This window comes from Myodes glareolus, chromosome 3, assembly GCF_982192425.1.
Source record: "Myodes glareolus chromosome 3, mMyoGla1.1, whole genome shotgun sequence".
Taxonomy (NCBI): Eukaryota; Metazoa; Chordata; class Mammalia; order Rodentia; family Cricetidae; genus Myodes; species Myodes glareolus.
Genome location: NC_142028.1, coordinates 33,849,168 through 33,870,288, shown reverse-complemented (window position 1 = coordinate 33,870,288; position 21,121 = coordinate 33,849,168). Strand labels below are relative to the sequence as shown.

General features: G+C 42.9%; 1 long non-coding RNA gene across 1 annotated transcript in view; it reads right to left on the bottom strand.

The window, feature by feature from the left end:
• The window catches only part of LOC146895265 (uncharacterized), a 31,420-nt gene extending 10,518 nt beyond the window's left edge, over nucleotides 1–20,902 (bottom strand). Inside the window, exons 1-2 of the long non-coding RNA XR_015000766.2 lie at nucleotides 20,800–20,902; nucleotides 19,221–19,388 (exon numbers count right to left, since the gene is read on the bottom strand). This is a non-coding gene — a long non-coding RNA (uncharacterized LOC146895265). The remainder of the gene's footprint in view (nucleotides 1–19,220; nucleotides 19,389–20,799) is intronic.
• Between the last annotated feature and the right edge of the window lie 219 nt (nucleotides 20,903–21,121).

Genomic DNA, 21,121 nt, shown 5'->3' with positions numbered 1-21,121 from the left:
AGCACAGACTGTCAGCCTGTTCATCTGTGGTCACTGCTTACTGAAGGTGTAAGTCACAAACAATCTCATACCAGTTTGGAATTATGATTAATAGAATGATTATTTATTTAAAGGAAAAAACTTACAGATCACTGTCCTAGATAACAGTCCTCTGCGTGATCAAAAAAGGAGTCCAGTAGCCGGAAGTGGAGTTGGAAGCAAGAGAGCCAGCACAAGGCTACCGCTGCTTTTTAAAACAAATGAGACCACACCCAAGTGGGCTGGTATCTTAAAGTCTATTGGCTGAAGGAGCGGAAGCAGCTCCCACAGCAGTTTACCAGGCCACAGTCATGCTCAATGCCTCTTAGAGCTCACCTGCACACACCTTGGAGAAATACACAATTTCAGGTGTTAACACAGGAACTCTTGTGGCCATGGTGGTCATGCTTAAGAGTGACACATGGCAGATTTGTAATGATATGCTTGCACATGTACACATGTACAAAATTAGGAAAGCCTAAATAGGGCCAGGGATGCATGGATGTCAGTCTTCGGATTGTGACAGTGCACTGTTCTCTGCAGGCTGCTACCAATGTGTGAGAATGGAGATTTCTTTGTATAATCTCTTAGAGCCATATGTGGTCCTATAAGTAACTTTTAAAAAATGAAAATCAATCCTTATAGTCTGAAGTGTGCTTAATTAATGATTTTAAGAAACAGGGAGTGAGGCCCAGAACGACTACCTTTCTCTTTATCTCTCTCCATCCCTCAGGGCTCAGGATGCATACCCAGTAAGTTGTTCCTTCCCCCAGCACCCTCTGCTGCATGGCCAAGGCCCACGTCGCCTGACACAGGACAGAGATAAACTCCTGCTACCACTACAGATGTCCCCTAGAGTGGTAACAATTCAACACTGGGAGCTACAGGGAAAGGAGTTGACTGGACATTGCTGGGTCTCAAAGCAGAGAACTGGTGGTGGGTGCCATTGAAGCAAGCTTTAGTTCTCCCTGCTCAGTCTTGAGAGCACAAGGGATACTAACTGAAAAATCAAGCATCTATCTGTTTTAAAAGTCAGAATTCTCTACTGCGCTTAATGGTCCATGCTCTTGCCTGTGGAAGCTATTGTCGCTGGTGTGTGCGTCCGTGTGTGTGTGTGTGTGTGTGTGTGTGTGTGTGTGTGTGTGTGTGTTGCATTCTGTTTTGTTTGGAATTATGTTTCAAGCAGCAATCAGGAGGATTGGATTGCATTTCCTTTCTTGGAGAGTTATTCAAGCTTGATTCCTTCCCCAAGGTATGTTCTTTCTCAATTGCTCAGGGCAAAACTTCTCCAGTTGAGCGTCAGTAGGTTGCCTCGAAATATACACAGAATGCTAATGTGTATGGGAATCTTGGCTTGACTTCATTAACTACAATTTATTTGCATAACCACTAACAATTAGAAACTTTAAAATATTTGCCAGATGTTCACACCTGATCATATTACAAGACAGCTATTTTAAAACTGCTCCAAGGCCAACATCCTAAGCAGAGTAATCAACCTATGAAATCCAGAGCAATGTATATTGGAATCACATGGCATGTGATGGTCACACACAAACTGGTGGGTAATTGAACTGAGTAATTGGGAACATGGTAAGTTTGAGGTTATAGTTTGCATTCATTTAGACACCTGAATTGTACAGAAATGTGGGTTTCTAGCCTTAATCTTCATTATAAGCAGCTATCTTGCATAAAATAATAGACCACATTTTTTACAATTCATACAAATTACCTATAGTACCCCTGCTTGGTAAGAAACTGAAAGTCTACTATGAGGACCCTCAGATTACAGGACAAGAAATGGGTGTTTATATTTTTAGCAATTTTTTTTTTTAACTTTCTGGTAGATACGATACAGGGAATTTTAAAACTCACATTTGGTTCCCCTAGGGCTTTTTGTTTAAGATTCAAGAGGGGCCCCGGAAAATGAAGGGTCCTCACTCTGGGAAGATGTCACAGGACACAGGCTGGCTTTGGGGACCTTTGCACACATTTGCCAGGAATCTGCGGTTGAAGATTTCTTTGGCACGTTCACAGCCGGCCTCTCCCAGATCCTGCTAGTCAGGTCAGCCACAAGTGGAGTTTCAGTCACGAAGCCAGAACAAACCATACTAGATCTGGGGGAGCCAGGAGCAATGGTTCAACCCAGACATCCAGGGATTGAGGAGCACAATAGCACTCAAGGGAGGATCTGGTAGCCTCATCAGCAAGACACACAGCCAGTTTCAAAGCAAAAGGAAAACTCACTGAACCCCAGTGCAAATGTTTGGAACAATCGTGGAAAGCAGCAGGGTGTTTCTAGGTTGAAGGGCACAGGGCGCTGGAGCAAGCCGAGTGGACTTAAAGTTGTCAGTTCAAGGACGTGATTTGAGATCTTTGTTTAGGTCCAACACTTGTTCATATTTTCGGAGCAGAGTAGGACCCCTCCATTGCAGAGCTGTCTTTCCTAACATTACACATCTCTGTTTACTCTGGAGCAGACACTAGGATGGGCTCTTGGTAAGTGGTGGCAAGTAAGACTTAGAACCTGACTAGGAGGAAATGGTAATTTAGTAATGGGGGTAACAAGTAGAAAAGTAATTGCAATATGGTATCGTAATATCTGTGATGCTGGAAGGTTCTGGTTACAACTTATGTACTTAAAAAGTCATCCTGGTAAGAGGTATTAGAGCAGTGGTTCCCAATCTGAGGGTTGTGACCCCTTTGGGGGTCAAGTGACCCTTTCACAGGGGTCACCTAAGACCATTGGAAGACACAGGTATTTACATTATGATTCATAACAGTAGCAAATTATAATAATGAAGTAGCAATCACCACAACATGAGGAACTGTATTAAAGGGTCGTGGCCTTGGGAAGGCTGAGAACCACTGTATTGGAGCACTAAAGAAGATGAACCAGTGGGAAGGGCAGCCCAAGAAGAGACCCAGCATGGACACCAGCAGACTTCTCAGTCGCCCCTTGGTCAGCTCTCCCTTCCTTGGCCTGGATGTCCTTCCCACACCCCCACCCCACAAACACACAGAAGGCATGCTGGGCTAATGTTCCCTGTAGGGCTCTTGTGTGGAAGGGTTGGCCTCCGACACAGCAATGTTTACAGATAAGATTTGGAGAAATGATTAGATGAATCATAAGGACTCTGACCACCAGTGGATTATCACATTGATGGGATCCTAACTTGGTGTGATACTGGGATGATTTGGAAACTAAGGGGTATAAAATTCTTGAAACTTAGGAGCCGGCCCTCCCTTGGGGACTGTCTTGTTCCTGGTCCCTTCTCTCTTTCATTCATTCATTCATTCATTCATTCACTCATTCTCACTGTGCCTCTTTCTGTCTCTCTGTGTGTCTGTGTCTCTCTTTCTGCCTCTCTCCACTTCCGTTCCCCTCTCCCTCTCCCTGTCTTTCTGTGTTCCCTCATGTGCACAAGTGTACTAGTATTCTAGATCATCATAGGCCCCAAACCTTCGAGAAAGAGTGACTGTGGACTGAAGCCTCTGGAAATCTCTTCAATGACAAATCTTTTCTTCCTTCTTTATGACCACCATCTTGAGTGTTTCCTCACAGGGGGTGATCACTGGCACACGCAGAGCGGCTGCTCCATAGCTTTGCAGTCCCAGCTTCCCTTAGACAAGCAAAGGTTCACCAATGCCATCATCCATTTCCCCCCTATCAGCCTCCAGCTGGGATTTTTGTCAGTTATTAAAGTTAAATAGATTTACTAAAGTTAATTAAGTATGGGTACCAACCCCCCTGATATTTCTGAAAACAAAAACAAGCAAACAAGAAACGCAATTCTAGTGTGAAGAGACACTGAAAGTGGACCAGAATCAAACACCACTGCATTGCTTTTGAGAAGCTATAAAAAACTGAGGAAACAAAGTGGTGAAAGTCCATTTGAAGATCACAGTCAGAATCCCAAGTCTTTTCTAAATCAACCAACTGCAGGGTTTGTGGAGACGTGCTGTACATATCACTCATGTGAGAAAGACACTTGGGGGACCTCCACAAGGGCCCACAACCCGACAGGGAGCTGTGGCTTTGTGTCAAAAGATTAGTGAGATGTTCATGTTTATTTTTTTTAATGAAATAAAATAAAATACCCAAATATTGTTTTTGTGTGTTTCCTGCCTAACTGACTTTTTGATTAATAAATGAGCAACAAAATTCTAATCTGCTGGACTGGAAGATCTAAGTCCTGAGGGGGAAATTCAAGTTGCTCATAGAAAAGTCAGACTTGATCATATGTGTTGGGTAGCAGGGACAGGGATGCTGGATGAGCAGGGGTGCTGGAGGGGCAGAGGTGCTGGAGGGACAGGGGTGCTGGAGGGACAGGTGATATGGGATTTCCTTCTGTATGCTGTTAATATGTTTTGTTACCATTGGTTAATAAAGAAGCTGCTTTGGGCCTATGGCAGGGCAGACTAGAGCAAGGTGGAAATTTCAAGCAGAGATAGAAAAGTAAAGTACACTATGTAGGTGCTCATGGTGACAAATGCCCTGGAACCTTACCAGTAAACCACAAGTCTTGTGGTAAAATGTAAAATAATAGGAACATGTAAGAGTTAGTTAATAAGAAGCCTGAGCTAATAGGCCAAGCAATGTTGTAATTAATATAACTTTTGTGTGATTATTTTGGGTCTGGGTAGCCGGAAACAAACAAGCAGTCTCCGTCTACAAATTGGTGCCCAATGTGGGGCTGACTACATCTACATAAAACCTGAGAGAGCTTAAAAAGAAATTCAAGACACAAATAAAACAGAGTTTAACACAGCTTCTTGGTAGTCACATTTTTTTTTTTCCCTCGGAGGGGTTCTATTTACTGACAACGAGCAGGCACATTGCGGCTCCTTTAAGAAAGGTCTTCCTGACTCAGCATTGACAGTGAAGGCTGTGGCTTCTTTGGGGGGGGGGGCTTCCTGGTTCACGCTAGTTGCACAAACAGATCTGGCTCTTTCAAGAGGCTGAGCACTTAAATGGGCCCTATGAGCAACATGTTACAAATTGCTTAATGGTAACATAGACCTGCTGTGACTCTGGAGCTAGGGTGGTGTGCATGACTCTCAGAGGCAGTAAACATGCCTCTGCCATGTTGGACTGGGCAAAGCAAGCAGGCAGTGCTGCATAATTGGTTCTAGCCATGCCCACTTAGCTTTAAAAAAAAAAGTATTCCTGGTACACATGCATTAAAGACAGATTCAGGTGAAAAAGACCTCTCAATGAGTCACATGTTGGGTAAATGTATGCAGGCTTGAGAGAGAGAAAGAGAAGAAGAAGAAAAAGAGTACAGAAAAAATAAAACAAAGTCTTTAAAGAGACAGAGTATAAATAGTCATATATTAAAGGAGTTAAAAAAATAAGCCTCTCAAAGATAAAATACACACAGAGAGTCTAGGTTATGTATATTATTGCTCTTTTTTAAAAAAATTTTGACTGCAGAAAGCACATTTGATTCTGGGGTCTGCTGAGCTAAACCAACATATATATTTTAAAGGTATCTTGACTTCACAATTTGGGTCTAAGGATACGTTGTTTGGAAAAAGAGGTTCTGTTTTGTTTCCACAGAGGATAGAAAGCTGTGGATTTCTTACCGGCTAATATGGATTGATTAAAGAATACCCCCTAATGCAATGGCCCAGATGGTCTAACATCCATGACAGCTTCAGGACTGCTAGCTAAGATGGACCTCCCACATAGGATGCCATATGAAAGGCCTAATTAACAGCAACCCCCCCAATCAATAGAAAGTAGTCTAAAAACAACACCCAAATTCCCTAAATGATTGTTTATAAATGTTTGCTTACATTTAAAGGGGGATATGCTATAAAGATGAATACTTTGCATTGTTATGGAACTTGGTTTATTAGAGCAAATTTAAGACCAATTTTGTTATATGTATATTTCTGCTCTTGCTTGAAGTATTGTGTTTGTGTAACTCATTTAAAAATGTAATGTATAATTTAAAAATATAGATTACTAGGTAGTCATCTATAATAATCAGATTTGTAATCAAGTTCGTTAGGTTTTCTACATGTACATATATATATTTCAGATGGATAGTTATTCTTCAAATCTTTCAAAGACTTACAAAATATGGCATTTAAAATATTTTAAAAGCTTAGACTTTTCTTGACAGTGAGAAATGTCTGCTTCTGGCAACACCAATTACTTCAGAGAGGCTGATGGGCATTAAAGAAAATCATTATGGAATTTGTCTTCAATGTGACAAGGCTAGCCATTTGGGCAAGAAACTGCTCTTGCCTGAACTGTTTAATATTATGCTATATAAACTGGACATGCAGGACCCACAGAAAAATAACTTCTGGAGTTGTCAAAAGAAGGTGAGACAATCAGACCATCAGGATTCCTGTTTTATGAAAGAGTCTGCCAGGCATTCTTCAAGACACAGAAGAAAATGATTGACAAATTGCCAATAGAGGCTAACCAGTCTTTTAAATTTTTTGCTACATGGAAAAGTCTGCTGGATACTATGGGCATGTAAGATTGTTTGATATACCTGTAATATGATTTATATTATTATAAGCAAAAAACAGCTTTATGTTTTAGAGACATATGTTGGACCATTATCTGTCTTTATCTGTGCAGGTATACCCATGATGGCCATAACTTCTAATAAAAGTATGGTTAGTGAATCAGCCTTTTCTGAGTTCAAAGCAGTTGCCCACTGAAAACCTGATAGGTGTCAATGTGGTGTACATATTTTATTTTTCCAAATTCTGCAAAGTGGGATACATTCATTTGTCAGATTTTATTTTTTTCTGAGTACCCTTTGAATTACTCCCTGCATGTAACGGTGTTTGGTTATATAAAGAACAAGTAAGACATCTCCTTATAATCTCCTTAGCTTGTTGCTATATAATAGAAAGCTTTTTTTTTAAACCCTTGCTATTGACATGATGTTTTTAAAGGAAATTTTGAGTCCTTTAGCACATTTTCAATCAATAATCAATTTCTGCATTACCTTGTGCTAGAGGACCTGGCAGACCCATATGGAATTAGATGTGCATTACATATATGGAAAAAACCTACTCCTGATTATATCTTGAATCTGAATAAATAATAAAGCCTATTTTATATCATCTGGTATAAATTCAGTGGTTTTAGTATGCAAAAAATTCTTTCTGCATATTGTGAATGAGTAAATCCACTCCAACAGTTGCATACAACACAGCAAAGAGAGATTATGACACAATTATGACATGACCCTCACCTGTGACACACCTCAACCAACTGGTTCCCCGTATAAGAATTCCAAACTACAGAGATAAGTGAAATTTCTGAGAAATAATTTGGAATCTTAGTTTTAAAGAGAAATAATGGTCATATAGAAGAGTCAAAAAGACAGGTGTTCAAGTCAAGGGAATCTATCTAAGTCCTTCACATAACATTCTTCAAGATGAATGGAATGGTGGGCACATTGGAGGAGAACATGAAGGGATAGTGCATCACAGAGTCAGAAACACTGAAAGAGAACCAGAGATACTTGAAATAGAAGAAATGATATTTTAAATAAAAAACATTAAAAAATCATCATTAAGAGAAAGAAGCACACAGAATCAAGACAAGAATACAAACAGGCCTATACAAGGAAATTAGAAGCATGGGTGATATTTCCGTGGAGTTTGGGATACATTCAAGAGGCCAACCCCAAGAGTAAATAATTGAAGTACGAGCAGAGATAAAATCAAATGAAGCAGATAATTCCATGAAAGTATAACAGAAAACTTCCCAACATAGAAGACCTATATACCCAAACACAAGAGGTATATAGAAGTTCAAATGTAGATGTGATCAGAAAATAAACTCTATCCCATGTCATAGTAGAATGACAAAAATACAAAATAAACAATCCTAAAAGGAAACAAGAATAAAATATCAGCTCACATACAAAAACAGAAGTACTAGAATTACCTCAAACTTTTTATCAACAAGCATAAAAGCCAGAAAAAATATGAAATAAAATACTTCAACCTCTGAAAGTAAATAATTAAGAACCAAGAATGTTATACTCAGGAAAAGTATCTTTCAAAATTGCACAAAATTTAAAGGCTTTAAAATAGACACAAATTAATTTAATTCACAACAACCGAGCAAACTCTGAAGAAAATCCTTAAGGGAATTCTTCATAAGGAGGAGGAAGAAAGATAACCTCCTTCATTAGGATATTTGAAAGTGTACATTCCATGAATCCATAATCAAACTAGACCCAGGAAAGAAACATCTATGAATAAGACAGTAAGTCAGTGAAATCTAAAAATTAATATGAAAAAGGAAAAAGAAATACCAATATTTCAAACAAATAGAACAGCAGCAGACAAATTTATAGAAAGTAGCAAATCCCTTTCCATAATAAATTTAAATGTAAATAATCTCAACTTACCACTAAAAAGATGTGTACTAATAGATTGAATTAAAAAACTAGAACAAACTATATGTTGTCAGCAAGAAACACACTTAAACAAAAAAGGATAAACACACACACACACACACACACACACACACACACACACACACACACCCCATATCAAAGAATGGAAAACAAACTACCTAGAAAATGGATACTGTAAATAAGCAGGCATAACTATCCTTATATCAGATAAAGCAAGCTTCAAATCAAAACTAATTAGAAGAGATAAAAGGGATGTGTGAAGCTGAGAAAAACAAGTGTATCCCCTAACTGTTGGGCAGAATATTCATATTTAAAAAGTAGAAATTCATCAAGAAGGCATAACAATTGTCATGTTATGTCTTCAACATAACATATGTCTACAACATTTATGCACTGAATGTTGGAGCCGCTAATTTCATAAAACAAACACTACAGGGCCACATAAATCCTATACAATAATAGTGAGGACGTAAGTACTCTACTTTAATGTTTAGATAGATCTTCCAAACTTAAAACAAGCAATAAAATTTCAGAGCTAAAACAGACTATGGATCAACTGAACTTAAATTATATACAGAATACTCTACCAACAGATAGGGAATATACATTTTTTACTCTCAACTTTACATGTCAACTTCTCTAGAGTTGATAATATCATAGGACACAAGTGTCTCAACAGATAAAATAAATTTTCAGAAATTCCAGTCATCATATCACAATGGAATAAAAGTAGAAATTAATAAGAATGATTACAGAAACCACAAAAGTGATTGTAGACTAAACAATACATTTTTGAATTATTTAGTGGGTCATCCAGGAAATCAGAGTGGAAATTAAAAGATTCCTAGAGACAAATGAGAATGCGCTCACAGCCTGTCAGAGACACTGGGATTCTGCCAAGGCAGTCCTAAGAGAATTACAACAATAAGTACTCACAGTAAAATCTCTGAGAGGTCCTAGAGAGATGGCTCAGTGGTTAAAAGCACTGACTGTTATTCCAGATTCAATTCCCAGCACGCACATGGCAGCTAACAACCACTTGTAACTCTAGTTACAGGGACCACACTTCCTCTTCTGGCCTCCATGGGTATACAGATAAATCCAGGCAAAATGTCCATATACATAAGATAAAAATAAATAAATCTAAAATATCTCAGAGATAGCAAATAACCTAATGATGCATTTTAAAATTTCTGAAAAAAAAAGTAGCCAGTTGGAATTTCAGTAAATGGCATGAAATAATGAAGCCTGGATATTGAGAGACAGATAGAACAATACACAAAGTCAACCCAAGAGTTGGGCTCTGAAAAAAATTGACCCCTAGACAATCAGATGGAAGAGGAAGAAGACACTAATGAACAAAGCTGGAGGTCAAAAAATGTCATTGTAGGGATCCCAATGAACACAGAACATTGGTAAAGGGTAATTTTTAAACTTATTCTATAAAGTGCCTCTCTAGAAGAAGCCAAAGAATTTCTGTGTATATCATCTATCAAAATTAAAACTGGGAGGTCTAAGCAACTGAAAGAGACCTATTCTGTGTCATAAGAGTGAAGCTGTAGTCAAAGTTCTTCCCTCAAAGAAAAGCTCAAGAATGGATGGTGTCTACACTGAATTCTCTCAAGTTTTCATGGAAGAGCTCCTAATTCTTAACTTGTTCCACAGCACACAGCGTGAAGGAACACTACAAGACCAATCAGTGAAGTCACTATTATTCTAATACCAAAATCAAGTTAAAAAAAAATTAACAACAAAAATCTCACCTTGTTCAGAATGACTACCCAGAAATCTGCCAACAGATGTTGGAGAGAAAGCAGGAAGAGGGAAATCCTTGTTCACTGCTGGTGTAATACAAATTAATACAGTGTGGAAATCAGTTTGGAGGCGCTTCATAAATTAAAAACAGAACTGTAGTAGGAGGCTGCTTATTTGCTCATGGCTGCTCAGCCCCAAAATAATCACACAGAAACCATATTATTTGCAATACTGTTTGGTCAATAGCTTAAGCGTATTTTTGGCTAACTCATATCTTAAATTAACTCATCTCCATTAATCTGTGTATTGCCACGAGGCTGTGGTTTACTTGATAAAGTTTGTGCATCTGTCTCCTGCAGGGTTACATGGTATCTCTTGACTCTGCCTTCTTTCTCCCAGCATTCAATTTTAATTCTCCCTCCACCTCTGTTCTGCCCTGCGCAGGCCCAAGACAGTTCCTTATTAATCAATGGTATTCACAGCTTAAAAGGGGAATCCCACATCACAGAGCCACCACATGACACATCTATTCCACTCTTGGGCATGAACCCAGAGAACTCCACACCCAACTCATCTGCAGAGATAGTTACACCCTCATGCCTATTGTTGCCTTATTCACTGTAACAAAGAATTGGAATCAGCCTACTTACCTATCAACAGGCAAGTGGATAATGAAAATCTGGCACATATTAAAATGGAATAGTATTCAGCCCTAAAGAAAAATTAAGTCATCCATGACCTGTCTGATGCTAGACAGCTCAGGTGGGTGCAAACTCCCCACAGGCCAATCTGGGTCTTCAAGACCAGGCTGGTAGGAAGACATTCACAGCCCGTCTGATGTGCAGGCAGGTGCAAGCCATCCCCCAAACCAGCCCAGCACCTTGTGGAGCCTGACGGGTGGGTCCCATTATGATGGGCAAGTATGTGGAGGAGAAATGGGAAAGAAAATGAAACGGCATGGTTCTTGTGGAAAAAGCCAGAACAGAAGTGAAGGTGGTGAAGAGTAGGCTGAGGTGGGAAAACTTCTTGCCACCCAGGCCAGGGTGACTGACGTCCAAGACTGGGCTGCTGCCAAGGGCTGTGTCTGGGTCCATGGTCCTACCACAGTCAGGGTCTGTATGACCATCCTTGGCCTATATTGCTACCAAAGGCTGTAAGGATGCTCAGTGTATGGGCTGCCACCCATGGCCATGTAGGTGTCTAAGAGCCATGCTGCTGCTGGAGCTACAGCAATCTGGGTGACCTGTGCTGCCATCAGAGGCCATGGTGTCATGCAGACCCGAACCTCTGTCAAGGGTCATATCTAGGTCCATGGCCCTACAGTAACTAGGGTCTGAGTTGACCTCTGTGGGTCCTGTTGCAACCGAGAGCTGTGTGGTTGGCCAGGGTCTGTTCTGTGCTACCTGGGACCACGTGAGTGCCCAAGGGCCATGCTGCATCAGGGGCACATATGGCTATCTGGTGCCATGGTGACATCCAGGCCATGATTGAAGCGGAAGGCCTTATCTGGGTCTGTGGCCTTACAGTGGCCAGGGTCTGTGTTGATGTCTATGGCTCCTGTTGCCACGAGGGTCATGGGTCTGGGCCACCACCTAGGGCTATCTTGGTGTCTGAGGGTTGTACTGTGGCCAGGGTCATTGTAGTCTGGGTGGCCTGCACTACCACCTAGGGCCATGGTGGCATCCCGACCCAGGCTGCTGCCAAGGACCATGTTTGGGTCTGTGGTCCTATCGAAGCTGTGATCTGTTGATGTCTGTGGCCTATGTCACCTCAGAGGGCCTTAGGAAGCATGCATGATGAAATCAGGGGGCTGTGCTGAGCCTGCCCCTTCCCTTCGCTGGTCCTGAGATAGCTGGCCCTGTCCTTTGCTGAACACTGCAGCAAGAGAGCTGGTCCAGACCTGCAAGGGAGAGCTGCCTGTCCACACACTCGGGTGAGGCGGCCCCACCCCTCGCCATGGACAAGGGAGAAATGACCCTGATGGCATGGGTGCAGGGAGCTGACTCCATCCCTCACCTGGGAGGGGTGACTCCTGTGACCAGCACTGACCAGCTCGGCTACCACTGAGGTCCACAGTCAGGTCTGGAGTTGGTCCACCTTAACATCTGCCCAACCCAGGACCTTCTGCAGTTCTGGAAGAGACTGGTCCTTGGAAACAATGCCCGCAGCATCTCCATGACTCTGGGTGGCCACAGGGTAACTGGGAGGAGTTTCAGCGAGGATCCGGTGATGATGGTGTGCCTTGAACCAGAGTGTAGGCCCATATTTCTTTATGGTGTAGCAGCCAGGCTCTGAAGCCATTGTGCCAATCAGAAATGATCACGTAGCCCTGCAGACAGGCTGTCTCTGCCTGACAAAGGTCAGGATGTTGGCTGCTCCCTTTCTTTGTAATTTAGAGGATGCCTTATTGAGATGCTAATTCAAGCCTACGTGACAGCTAGCATACTCAGCAGACAGGTAGATGTGATGTAGATGTGGACGTGACTAAAGGCCACTCACCTGGTTACCTAGGAAACAGAATGCTGATGTATCGCCCCCCCCCCCCCCCCCGCCCAGTTTATATGTTGATATAAAAAGCTGTCTGGAGAATAAACACGAGGAGATCCTCAGGAGAGATCTTCAGGAGGAAGAAGCCTGAGATGCCGTTTTCCGTAATAATGGTGCAAGCTGTGTCTGGTTATTCCTTGTGCCTCCGTACCAGTCCAGTAAGGGAAAATAATTATCTGTGTTGTAGCCACATGGGCTCTAACTCCCGAGGCCGTGAACCAGACCTGTTACACACTGCAGTAGACATTAGCAAGCAAAGCGGGTTGGACAAAAGGCTACACTGTGTGACTCGCTGCAGCTTCCAGTGCCACCAGGACAAATGATGATGGGTTGGAGACACTGCATGGGTAAGGGGAGGATATGGAGGGACTGGGAGGTGAGTGGAATTAGGGTGAAATTCCCAAAGATTCAATAAAAAATTGTGTTAAATTAAAATAAATAAATGATAAATAAGTAAAGTTTTCAAAATAAAAATGAAATCACAAAATTTGTAGGAAAATGAATGGAATTAGAATGTATAAAATTTGTAGGAAAATGAATGGAATTAGAATGTATAAAACTCAGCAGGGACATCCAGTCTCAGAAAACAGAGTCCTCACCTGCTCTTGCTCGTATGTGGCCCTCAGCCTACAATGTGCACATACATTAATATAAACTAATGCACATGTGGGCCAAGGAGAACAGAAAGGAGAAGAATGGGTAATTTAAAAAGAGAAAATGCTTGCTAATGAGTTCACCTATACCATACACTCTGTGTGAGTGCTTTGTGTGTTCTCTCACAGAACATGTTCTCAGTGCAAAACACATCCTTAAATAGGCAGTGTCCACACATGACTCCAGGAGGGTCCGCGACCTTCCTAGAAGATCTCCGTTTCAAGCTAGGCTTTTGCTGAATATCCCAGGAGGACGGAGCTCTTCATAAGTACCACTGAACTTAAGACATTTTATTCTTTAAACAAGAAGTTTTGCTCTTCAAATTATAGAGTGAGAAGATTGTTAGAAATATGTGTAAAACAGCATAATTTTGAAAAATCTGAGAATACCTAGAAATGTTGATTTATTGTCCTTGAATCTCAAAGAGTAACATGCCAGATATTGAAAACACTGGGAAAGATGCTTATTTTTATTTTTCATGTTTTTATAATTCTAAATTGTATTATTATTGATGAATAAAAGTACTTTTTGAAAAATAAAACAACAAAAAATATGGAGTTACCCATGGGAGCCATGTAAAAGGCTATGGAGCTTTAAACATATCCTCAGTTCCCAGACTTGGGACTGGTTATGGTTTGGATTATAGCCTCAGAGACACATAAATGTATGCTCAGTCATCACAGCCAACCATCGATGCACATGCTGTCTGTATTGTTCTCCGGCTTGTACTTTGAAACAACACATTTTCAAATAAACCATCATACAATCCATGAGAAAGTTAAGGATCACCTAGATATAAAATAGCACAGACCTAAATTTCAGTTCCCGAACAAATAAAATTGCTCATAGACTAAGTTCTGCCTTACATCGTGGTCCAGCATGCCAGGCCCAGAAGCTTTGGCCTGCTGGTTCTGAGTGGCTGCCAGACTAGATGTTTAGAGCTTCAAAATACTTGGGTTATACCAAATAGTACCTAAACTTAAAATCTGTGAGTTTTCAGAACACAGGGAACCCAGTGCAAACACCTCAGGAAAAAAAAAAAAAAAAAAGGGAAAGAGAAAGAGGCAGAGGGGAAGGAAGAAGAAGAAAGCAGTGTGAAAACCCCTATCAATTCTGATCACTTAGCAACAACAATGACAGAAAATGACTTACGTAGCTTTAGGTTGTCAGTGTTTCGATGGAGAACGTGAAATTGAGGGTGTGATAATGTTTATCGATCAATAATCATCAGAATAACCTTGAGGACACAATGCCAGGTAAAGACTGACTGACAGACACAGAGAGAGAGAGACACGCACATACACACACGCACACACGCACACACACACACAGGGGAGTGTGAGGCAGAGGAGAGAGAAGGGGAAAGGTGGAAGGAGAGGGGAAGGGAGAGGGGGAAAGAGAGAGAGACTGAGATTGTGATTCTATCCGCTTGAGGTAATTACAGTCACTAAAGAAGTAGAAACAGAAAGTAGCATGGTAGCTGGATGGGCAGAGGAGGGAGGATGGAGGGTGATTTAAAAGACAAAGAAGTTTATTTTCCAGGTAAGAATGTTTTGGAGATTGGCTGTCCATCAGTGTAAATATATGTGACACCACTAAACTGCATATTTTCCAAAAACTAAGGGGATGGGTGGTAGCATAAGATGACTGAGGGGGTAAAGGCCCTTGCGATACTATCTTTGCCCACCTGAGTTTAATCTTAGAACTCACATAAAGCTGGAAGGAGAGAAGCGACTCCACAAAATAGTCCTCTGTCTTGCACACGCACACACACACTCACGCACACAAGCACAATAGATAGACAGACAGACCGATAGACAGGTAGATAGATAAGTATTTTAAAGAAAAAAACAAGATAATAAATTCCATGTTATGTATGTTTTACTACCATCAAGAGTTTGAAAACACAGGCTGGAAAGACAGCTTCATCAGTCAAGCGCTGTAGAAGACTGAGAACTTCAGTTGGATCTCCAGAAAGACATGTTTAAAAGAAAAAAAGCCAGGTACAGCAAGCAGCGTGTGCCTCCAGTCCAGCACAGGGAAGGCAGAGAGAGATAGGAGGGCCCTTGAAGCTTGCTGGCCAGCCTGTGTAGCTGAGACAGTGAGTGACTGTCTCATAAAAGTAAGGTGGCAGTGACTCACCTGACTGTCCCCTGTCCTCTACACATGTGTGGATGCCTGTGCACCTTTACACACATGAACAGACACAAATATATATGTTTCATATATACCATATAAATATATGCATATAATATATAAATATAAAATGAATATATAAATACAAGTATGTAAATCTATTATATACATGTATATGTTATATATGCAAATATGTGTGTACATACACATATATACAAATATATATGCATACACACATTAAAAATCTTTCAAAACATAAAAAGTAAAAATAAAAAAGTGAAATAAAAGGGAACGGGTTTGTGTACTGTGCTGCCCCATTCCCCTTTCCATTAACAGGATCCCTGAATATCCTTGGCTTCTGAGAACAGTCTTGTGTCATGCCTGTTGCCCTTGTGAAACATTTACAGTCTCCTCTCTTGTGACCTGAAGTCATTTAAGGACTTGAGAATGGAGCTCTGGCTTCCAAATCACTTGAGATCTTTGAATCCATTAAGGGTAGATAGCCTTCACATGTCCTCAAGCCCTGCCTGCTCCCCCTCCCATCCTGCTATGTTTCTTCCCATCTGTCTCCTCCCTCTTCTCTTCCTTCTCCTCCTCCCCTCCTTCCACTCCTCCATGTTCCCCCCCTTCCCTCTCTCTCTCTCCTACTGTATTTAGGAGCCTGAGTCTTTGGGAGGAGAAGTCAGCAGAGGAGTGCTAAGCAAATGTTAACGACCCAGCAGGTTCCTCTGGGTGGAATGTCTTTCAGGGATTTCGGGGCTGTTTTGATAAACTAAGCCCTACATCTGGATGGCGTCTGAATGAAGCAGCATCAAGAGGGCTCAGGGATCCCTTGGTCAGCCCTGCTGCTGGACATCATTTTTCTTAGTCGTTCTCAAAACAACTTCACGTTTGTTTACCCTCTCTAGGGTACTTTTTTCTGTTTTATTAACTTCTGTTCTCATTTGTGTTGTTTTTCTTTCTGCTACAGATAGTCCCAGTGTCTCAAGATGGAACTCCAGTTCCTTCACTGGAAACATACTAGGGCATGATGCTTCCTTTAACCCAGCATTGTCAGATTCCTTTAGGTGCCATAGATGTGTGCTTTGAGCAGTCAACAGATGATTGAAAGATGCTATCATCAGCCCTGAGTCTTAAGAAGGTCCTACTTTAGAAGTACAACATGTGTTCAGTATTAAATGAATGATCTGGGAGAATCAGCTCAGGCTCCAGAGGCATGCTGATGGGCCCAGCACGGAGAAGCAGGAGGGACCTGCATCAGTGAGAACAGCTGATCTCCAGGTTCTCACTCAGAGGGTCCTGGAGAAAGCCAGCAGGAAGTATATTCAGACGCCCACTGTGGCTTGGGGGAATGTGTCTCTTAAGGCAAGCAGCCCATGAAAGACGGGGCCATTATGCCACTGAGGAATGCCTGGGAAAGTCTGATGCCCAAGGGCATCCTTGTCAGCATGAGGGGAGGCACTGAGACATTCAAACTGCTGTAGGCCCACAGGAAGATTAGAAGATAGGGTTTAAGGGGAGATGTCAGATGCAGGGGGACAGCAAGGGGGAGGGACCTTGCATCTGAACTTCCAGGGGACGCAGGCAAGGGCATCTAGCATTTTTCATTTCTGATCATCTCCCATGTCGGGTACAGACAGGGACATTTTTCCTAGAATGCCTCCCTGGGAATGCTGTGAGTCCAGCTTTGGAGGACAATGGGGGCAAGGCCTTGCTGGAACCCCACTGAGAGTGAAGCTGAGCAGAGTGGGGGGCACCCCCAGGGCTGGACACTGTGCTTAAGTTAGTGTACTCCAATAAGCAAGGTCCTAAGTGTCCACAGGAGGTGCTGGACTCACTTCTACCAGGTGGTCCTTGTGATTTGGAGCTCAGGCATGTGGATACCTGTAGCTCTGTCACTGGCTCTGTCGTCCCCCTCCCAAAGCCAGGCAGTGTCTTTCCCACGGTCGGGCAGCCCTGAGAGTCTGCTCACTGCCTCTGACTGCAATAGTCTTAGATCTCAAGTCCTGGGAACCCCACCCATAGGCGACAGGCACACCTATCTGAGAAAAGGACAGCTCTTTCCTTGCTAAAGGCTGCTTCTCCAGGCTTGGCTCTTTGAAGAGGATGAGTAGTCCTTGCCCTTGATAAATCCTCAAGTCCTACCTGACCAGTGTCCCACACATTCACACAGATGAATGTGCTGGGGTAGGTGGACTAGGGTGCCTGGCCTGTCAGCAAGGTTTCTAGCCCCAGGAAATCATGGATTTTCTAGAACTATGAAGCCTGGAGAGTCACACTCAGAGAAGCCTCTGCTTGAATCTCCCATTGGCACCAAGACTTTGAGGCCCCAGTCTTCTCATCAGCAGGTCCTGAGTCTCTCCTTCGGGTCGCTGCCATACTCCACCCGCCAGAGATTCACTTTAATCCTCAGGACTCAGTCCACTCAAGTCAGATTCCTCCCAACCCAACCCAGGCATCTCAGTCCTGCGGGAAATCCATCCATTCTTCTTCCTCCGCTTCTCTCTCCCCACTACTGTTTCCTTTTGACCTCCTTTGAGATTCTTCCCTTTTCTCATCTTTTTGCTGCTTCTTTTCATGTCTGTTCCATTCCCTTTCTTCGCCTTTCCTTCCTTTTCCTGTCTCTTGCCTTCCTCTCCTCTATTCTCTCAGTCTCCTTTTCCCTCCCTTTCTTTTCCTGCCTTTTCTCCTCTTTCCTCTTTCATGAGCCCCAGAAGGAAGAAGCCATTTTCACTGAGTTCCTCGGGGAGATTAAAATCTGAAGGAATTCCTGAACTCTCTCTTCCCTCGCTGGTCTACGCCATGAGACCTCTGTCTCCCAAGTTTCAGTTTGGCAGTTGGATCCATACCATCTGTAGCTCCTCCATGTTAATGAATCTCTTTCCGTCTCTTTCTCCCTCTCCCCAATTCCTTTCCTTTTCTCCCTCCCTTCACCCCACTCCATTACCTCTGCTTTCTTTTACTATGTTGCCACTGGTTCTTCTTAGTCTCCAAACCTACCAAATTGTTGTCTCTGTTCTAGGCAGTACCTCATATCTGAGAAGTTTGTGATGATGTCCTTGACATGGGAGCTGGGAAGTCACTACCGTCAACACATGCCATTGTTACATACAGCACATCAACATCCTCCGTGGTACAAGTCAGTTCCCTCTGCTGCAGCAGTGTTTACCTGGCCACAGAAACGAAATTTGCTCATCCCTGTGGTAAATATGAGAATACTCCAGGTCCTTAAATAGCATACCACACCTCTGCTTACACACCAGGTCAGTCAGGGCATTAACAAGTCTGTGCCAGGTAATGCATCCAGCCCAGAGCAGTCAGGATGGTTCATTGAGCTGAATACAGAACTGAGGTTACCTAGAGGCCTCTACTCCAATCGTAGATGGACCCTGGGCCTGGTCACTTTCTTTACTGCCTCGCCTGATTTTCTCCGAAGCATTTGCCACATTCTGAAATCATTTGCATACTTAGCCCATCATCTCTGGTCTGCCTGCATTCTCCACTATGCCCAGTCCTTAGTAGACCCAGCTTAAAGGTAAAATGTGTGTGTCGAGACATATCAGCACACATCAGTGCCAGAATCTCCGCTTAGGACTCAGGCAGAACTGGAGGCGGCGCAGTGAAGTGGAAGGGTAGGCCTCTACGGCGGGAGGCTGCAGGTGGATTCTGACTCCTTTAACTGGCACCACGACCTTGGCCTACCTCGGAAACGTGGGAACCTTCACCTTCCAGGCTCTTGTGGAAATGACATAAGGTGGTGAAAAGTGTCCCAAACAGATGAGCACCCGGTAATTGCTTCCATTAATGCTCCTGACGATCTCAATGGGCCTTTTGTCTGCTGTTTTGCTTGGTTCTACTTATTCAATTTTCCTAAAAGGAAAGTGATCTGTGTCATTCAGAAAATCAGAGCTGGTGGCCTTGGGGTAACTTGGAGAGGAAACAGAAATCTGAGGTCCCTCAGAGTCTCTGTTTAAGAGGAATGGCCTTCCTGTTTGGGGAGACCTGGCCATAGACTGCAGGGAATTGAGACAACATAGCAGCGTGTTGTATTAGGGTCTTATGGAGGGTCCCTTGGTACGTTTCAGATCTACTCCAATTTAGAATTTCTCATTGAGACTCTAATATGCCTTCCTCAGGAGCAAAGGCACAGAGAGAGAAACTGGCCGCTGGAGCTGCGGTCCAGACTTCTCTCGATTTCAGCACCACGGGCTTCTCACTCCCCACATCTGTTTGTGAGGTGACTCTTCATGTAGCTGACAATTCCTGGGCTCCAGCTCTATTTCTGTCATTTTCTGCTTTGAGGGCAGTCTTCACCCGCCCACAGCTTCGTCCGCACCCATTACTGCGGCTGCATGCTGTCCACTTGGCCTACCGCGTGGTCCCACCAGCCCTCCATTCAGTGATTCCAATCAGCTCAAATGTAACAGGCTTCGTAGCACAAATCCCTCTCCTTCCCCCTCTGGCTTCCCCCCTCCGCATTGATTGATTGAGCCGGTGACTCTCTCATCTTCTAGGACCCAGGACAGAAGCCAAGGACTCAGCCCTGGACTTTCCACCCCACTGTAAACAGTTACCAGTCTCATGACTGCGACAGCCTTCCAGCCGTCTAAACACATAGAAACTCAATACGGTATTAACTGAATACTCTGCCCTTAAGTCATATGTCAGAAAATAAAGACAGGTCATTTCTACATCTACACAAACCATTGAGAAGCTAAAAGCAAAACTAAAAGCTCCACCGGGAACTCTACTTCCCCCTTAGGATGAAAATGAAACGCGTCTGCCTGGTTGTGTTGGGTGAAGTGGTCACCAAATCTCTCCAGATCTGAGTTCTCCTTTCCTCCAAAAGTATGGAAAGTACTGCTAACCTTTAAGGTTGGGTGACCACAAATGATAATCCATGAGAAATGGTTAATATATCACAAGCGCTCCTCCTCCTCCTTCTCCTTTTAATTCTTGGGGCTTCCTGTCTCCTTCCCCACCAACCACTCCCTGGCTCTGCCTTGTCTGCTACTCTCTTCCTGTCTTCCTCTCCCCTCCCCTTCCATTCTGATGATAGTTCTTATGATAATCCTAAATACTTTTCAGCACCACACTGCGTGAATCAAGTTGTGGTGGGCATAAGAAATAAACCGTATTTTGTATCAACGCACAGTGTGAGCCTCTTAAGGTTTAAAATGTTTTGACCCACTCTCCTTTGCCACGTCCTTCTAAAACATAGGTTTCAGAACTAAAGCACCAAAGTGCATGCTGTCCAAAACAGAAGAGACAAAATTATTACCAACTTTCCCAGGGGACCTTCTAGGCTTCTTGTAGAGGAGTCCCAAAGAGAAAGCTTGGGGTCACAAGAATGCTTGTTGATCCAGACGGGGCTTATGGGAAACCTGTGCAACATGAGTGATCTCAAAAACTGAGCTGAGGGCAAGGTCACTGGGGTCAGGTTGTGCTAGCAAACTTGGACCTCCACACAAGAGCAAAGTTCAAATGCAGTTCTCATGATAAATATTTGCCTGTGTTTTGCGATTGCCTCCATCTTGCTTTGTTTATCTGAGGGTCACGTAGCTTTTCACTTTGCCATCTGACTGGCAGCCAGAGGTCACGGT